This window comes from Terrapene carolina, unplaced genomic scaffold, assembly GCF_002925995.2.
Source record: "Terrapene carolina triunguis isolate 2854851 unplaced genomic scaffold, T_m_triunguis-2.0 Scaffold310, whole genome shotgun sequence".
Lineage (NCBI taxonomy): Eukaryota > Metazoa > Chordata > Testudines > Emydidae > Terrapene > Terrapene triunguis.
The window spans coordinates 5,105,153-5,111,309 of record NW_020664661.1 but is presented as its reverse complement, the minus strand read 5'-3'; positions in this window follow the sequence as shown (position 1 = coordinate 5,111,309).

Sequence of the window (6,157 nt, the reverse complement as noted above, 5' to 3'; positions counted from 1 at the left end):
AGTGGAGTGAGGAACCCGTGTTATTTGTCTTTACATAGTGCTGGGACCCCCATTCATGTTCCTGGAGCCCATGGTGCTAGGTGCTGTACAAAGAACAAAAAGGCAGCCCCTGCCCCCAGGGGCTTACTGTCTAAGTAATGCAGGTTATGTCAACGGATCTGGTCAGATACTGGTTCTAACTAACCTTTTATGCAGCGGTGATGTCTCTCTGCTAGCTAAATCTGGCTTCCTATGTGCCGCAGTGGAGCAAAACATGTGTGCAAAGAACATAATGGGGGAAAAAATCCTTAGGTAAATACCCATGTAAAGAAGTTGTCTGCGTGCTTCACCTGCTATCTGAACACATGTGCAGGGAAGAGAAGTTCTTATGCCCGCATTAATTCAAGGGACTGACCAAGGTCTTATGTACTGTGGGTTTGCTGTGATGCTTTTTTGCTGCACTACAGGAAGTGCTGATGGGTGGTGGTGATGGCAACATTCCCTGTAAAGCAGCAATTTTCAATATACTGGGCATGTCACAAACATGCTGCTTGTGACTTTCTCTGTTCCCAGGGCAGGGGTGGCGAGGGCTGGGCAGTGACTTAGGCAGAATGGGGCTCTGTGGCTGCTGAGGCAAGAGCAGGCTCAGAAGGGGCTGAAGCTGCTCCTGAGGAGCAGGTAGGAAACAGGGTGGTCAGGCTGGGGCCAGGCATAGTGACCCATGGTGAGAGACATGAGCCACCAGGACCTACCTTCCCAGCCTGGAGCCACCCCCACTGCCAAGTCTCGGTACCTCTCCTTGCTCCCCCTCCTATCTCTGACACCCCAACTGTCCCCTGCTCCCCATTATAGTGCAGCCACCCCTACATCCCCTCTGCTCCAGCCTCCCTGTACTCCCCATTCAGAGCAGCCAGCTTGATTTCACCCCTGCTGCCCTTGACTCTTCCATTGGGCACAGGCTCTGGCCTGGTGGCTGCATCGCTTAGCAGCTCCCTGTGGTGGAAGTGTTTGGTGCAGGGCACCTGTCTGTACCCTCCCTCTGGGGCTAAGCTGGCCATACTAAGTCCCATCTGGGGCAGGGGAGCAGGGCAGCCAGTAAGCCCCCTCAGTGACCCCCTCCCTCTGTCCACAGAAATGGATGTATGGGGGCCTGGACACCATTCTTCCTACGGCACGTGGTCTGGGTCCAAAGTTCCCTGTAAACTGCATGCACATCGTGTCCACTTTTGTCTGGTCACCTTTGCAGTTGTAGTGTGCTATAGAGGGGTGAAAACATTATCTACTATAGGATAACTACAGGTGTTTTCTTCTCACTTGTAGCCACACCGCAGTAAGTGAGTCCTCTGTAAGACCACATTGGGTGGTGAGGTTAAGGGAATTGGTAAGCCATTTTGGGGTAACACACTTCTAGAGCCCTTTACCTCTAGGTTGCACAAGGTTCAGCCCTCTCACATCTCATAATTTTGGTGTGAAGTCATTAGGGGAGCTGGTCCAATAACACCAACTGAAGGGCCAGCAGTATGTGTCATGTACTGCAATGTGTGGAGATCAATACCAGGTCAAGCTGAACACATGCAAGACAGCCTTGATGCAGAGGGGAAGAGGGTACTGCTAATTCATCTGTGACAGGTATGGCAATTTCTTGCGATATCTTGGACAAACCTTATTGAACTAAGTTTCAGTATCCTAGGAGCTCATTGCATTAAAACTGCAAATGTTTGTTTCTTTGAGGTTGTGTGTAACTTGCTTAGGAGCCATGACTAATGTAAGCCTTGGGCAGTGCTACGGGCTGCAAAGGACTCTCTTAAACAATGGGCTAAAGTAAAGAATAAACTGTTAGTTGTTAGGAAATACTTGGGAAGAGGGGAACGTAAAGGTCTGGAGGAGGGCCTGATCTTCTAAAGCGTCACCCTTGGGGTGGGACCTTGGTCTAGGAAGTATCTACTCCCCGGATCAAGAGGCCCAAACTGCATAGAGGAGTAACTTCCAGCTTGTAGTGACAGGAAGACAGTGTGTGGGGTTTGAAGGACATTCACTGGCCACAGCACTTGTTGGGGGTGATCTCTGGTGAGCTTATTAACATGTGTGTAGGTTTTGATTGTTTTCTCTGTAATGCTTTTACAATAAACTCAAATAACTAGAAAGCTGTGTGGTAACTTAACTGTGGCAATGACACCATTGGCTGACTCTGGGAAGTAAAGCAGGCCTGCTTAGGCAGTCTGACTTTGTTGCGGAGCTCACTGCTTGGCAGGGAGCAATGCAACCTGAAAATACCCTGATCAGGAGGGGAAGAAAGGTGGGTCTTCACCCAAGAGCGGTGATGGCTGGAGAGCCAGAAGCCTGAGTGCCTTGGCTGGAGCATAGAAGGGAAATGCAGGTGCCCCGAACTGTAACAGTATCCCTGGCTGGAGGTTTTTGCCCACACCCTTGAGGCACGTTTGGACTCAACCCTTTTTGATCACCAAAAAGCCATCATTGTGGGGGAAAACTCCACCACTTGCATGTGTGGCTGGCTGGAACGCTGCCCTGTTGTAGAGGCTGCAGAATTTAGCCACTTGTATATGCATGTTGTGATCAGTCTTCTTCAGTGCACCTAGGAATGGAGCCACACCCCCTTCAGGAGCACATGGGTTTATAGAAGGAAGCAGCCTGTCTACTAAGTTGTGTACAGTGTAGTGCATTTAGACCCTAGCTTTGGCCTGGTTTCCTTGGGAGCAGAGAACAGTTCCATTTGAAAATCTTTAGTGGCTGTCCCTAATTCTGGAGCTATGCGGGTGGGTGGCTGCAGGACTGGCCTAAGCAGAGCAGGGATCAACTCTACAAGCGGCGGGGCCCCTACTGGTGCCCTACCCCGAATCCCCGCCCCATGGCCGGAGCTAGCGCCAGACTCCATCTCCACCAGGGTGCTGCTCTGTGCAGCTGCGCGCCCAGCACACGATTAACGCCTAAACTCCAGCGCCGCCGTTTCCTCCTCCCGTCGGGCAAAGGGCCGAGCCAGACCTGCCCTTTTTCTCTTCCAAAGGGTGCAGGCGCTAGGCGACCGTAACACAGCCCCTGGCCCTAGGGCTGCGCCTGGCTCCCCGTTTCTGCCGAGCTAGTGCCCGAGGCGCTGGGGCAGGGGAAGGCAGGCGCCACCTCCCAGTCCGGTCCCGCCTGACCCCGCCAACGCTGCATCCCCGCGGGCCCCTGGCCGCCCCCTAGCGAGGCCTGCGGGCTGGAGGCTCCCAGCTGGGGGCCCGCGGTGTGCGGGGATTCCGGAGCGCGGAGAGGCCGGGCCCCTCCGCTTGCCAATGGGAGCCAGGCGTGTGGGCTGAGAGGCGGGCTCCGCCTGTGCCGGCCGGCCGGGCTGAAAGGGGCCCGAGGGGGAGGCCAATGCCAGTAGTAGCCGCCGCATCGCTGCTGCACCTGTCCCGGCTGGGTGGAGGGAGGCGGCCGGGACCTGTCTAGCGCCGCGGCCGGCTTTGGAGACGCACAGGTGGGTGAGAGGCGCTGCGGGCTAGTGTATGGCCGGGCTGGGGGGCTGTTCTCTCTCTGGGCCCGGGCCGGTGTTGGGGGGCAGCTTCTCTGTCTCTAGGTGTCCCCCCCGCGGGCCCCGATCGCCCTCTGCCTGGCTCTGCGCTAGCCTCCCGGGGACCCGAACAGGCTAGTGGACTCCAGCCCGGACCTCCTCCCCGTCACCCCGGCCGCAGCAAGGGAGCGCCCCCCAGCCCATCAAAGCGGGGGTCGTGATCCGACCGCCTGGCTAATCGCGGCCCCAGGGCTGGGATCGCCTCGGCTCTGGACGGGATCTCAGAGCGCTCCAGGTGTTGGAAGGGAAGCCCAGCTCCCGGAGCGGGCTGCAGGGTAGTAGCCAGCTCGGAGCACGTGGGCGAGGTGTGAGCTGGATGAGCTACAGCTTGGGATGCGGCTGTCTGCTCTAGCTAGGGTGACCAGACAACAAGTGTAAAAAATCGGGACAGGGGGTGGGGGGTAATAGGCGCATATATAAGAAAAAGCCCCCAAAATCGGGACTGTCCCTATAAAATTGGGACATCTGGTCACCCTAGCTCTAGCTGAATTTGCAAAGGACTCGCGCTCCTCAGAGCCCATGTAAAGTAATTCAGCCAGTGGTGTTCCCTGTGTTGGCAGGCGTGCCTTTGGCAGCATTGCCCAGGAAATAGGACCTCCACATACGTGCTACCCTTAGCTGGCAAGCTGTGCTCTTTTGCTACTGCAGTGAACCAACCAGTACAGTAGCTGGTCCAGTTTTACAAGCCTTAGCCTGGAATCGTACCCTGCTGCTGCAGAGGGGCGGAAGCAGCTCCCTGTCCCCATGGCCTTTCGTTTCATCTGCAAATGTCTCCTCTCCTGCTGTTGACTGCCTCCTCTGTCTTAATCAAGATGTTAAAATAAATCTGGGCAAATTCCTGCTGAATAACTTGGAAAACTTGGCCCTGTTTTCAGTTTGCAAGTTTTTCCGCAGAGGTGTTGTGAAATTCTCAAATCGGCTAATCAAGATTATTCACCAACTTCTTCCATTAATTCTTCTTGGTGTGAAGTGCCAGGTTTATAATCAAATATATGATTAGAAATGTTCTCACCCTTGGCTGGTTACATAAATAGGTACTCAGATAGTGTGAAGCTGGGTGTGGTTTAAGAGCCTAGATGGATAAAGTAGGCAGGGTTGTTTCTCTTCTCTGTATGGACTCCTTGCCTAACTAGCTGTGTGTAAACTTTAGTTGTGAATTTAATTCTAAAATTCACAACCTTTGTTGTGGTGTTTGCATCACTTATGAATGTCCCAATGAGACTCTCTTGTGACAAATACTCGTGCACTAAATTTAACATCCTGTAAATTAATAGTAGTAAAAAGTAACCAGAAAAATACTGTTAACATTCAGACTGAAACTCATGTAGACCCTGAGTCTGCAAAGATTATGCCTGGGAGTAGTCTCATTAACTTCAGTGGAACTAAACATGTGCATGAGTCTTTGCAGGACCCGACCCATAGACTATAGTGATCAATGGCTTCATGTCTAGTTGGCAGGCAGTATCAAGCGGAGTGCCCCAAGGGTCGCTCCTGGGGCCAGTTTTGTTCAATATCTTCATTAATGATCTGGAGGATGACGTGGATTGCACCCTCAGCAAGTTTGCAGATGACACTAAACTGGGAGGAGTGGTAGATACGCTGGAGGGTAGGGATAGCATACAGAGGGACGTAGACAAATTAGAAGATTGGGCCAAAAGAAATCTGATGAGGTTCAACAAGGACAAGTGCAGAGTCCCGCACTTAGGACGGAAGAATCCCATGCACTGCTACAGACTAGGCACCAAATGGCTAGGCAGCAGTTCTGCAGAAAAGGACCTAGGGGTTACAGTGGACGCGAAGCTGGATATATGAGTCAACAGTGTGCCCTTGTTGCCAAGAAGGCTAACGGCATTTTGGGCTGTATAAGTAGGAGCATTGCCAGCAGATCGAGGGACGTGATCATTCCCCTCTATTTGGCATTGGTGAGGCCTCATCTGGAGTACTGTGTCCAGTTTTGGGCCCCACACTACAAGAAGGATGTGGAAAAATTGGAAAGAGTCCAGCGGAGGGCAACAAAAATGATTAGGGGGCTGGAGCACATGACTTATGAGGAGAGGCTGAGGAAACTGGGATTATTTAGTCTGCAGAAGAGAAGAAATGAGGGGGGGATTTGATAGATGCTTTCAGTAGAGTGACTGTCCCGACATTTAGGTGTTTTAGGTGTTTGTCCCGATATTTCGCTGCATTCCTTTTTTTTTTTTTTTCTCCGCTGGTGACCCCCTCCCTCCCCATGTGTCCCGATATTTTCTTCCTCTCATCTGGTCACCCTAGCTTTCAACTACTTGAAAGGGGGTTCCAAAGAGGATGGATCCAGACTGTTCTCAGTGGTAGCAGATGACAGAACAAGGAGTAATGGTCTCAAGTTGCAGTGGGGGAGGTTTAGGTTGGATATTAGGAAGAACTTTTTCACTAAGAGGGTGGTGAAGCACTAGAATGGGTTACCTAGGGACCTGGTGGAATCTCCTTCCTTAGAGGTTTTTAAGGCCTGGCTTGACACAGCCCTGGCTGGGATGATTTAGTTGGGAATTGGTCCTGCTTTGAGCAGGGAGTTGGATTAGATGACCTCCTGAGGTCCCTTCCAATCCTGATATTCTATGATTCTATGAATTT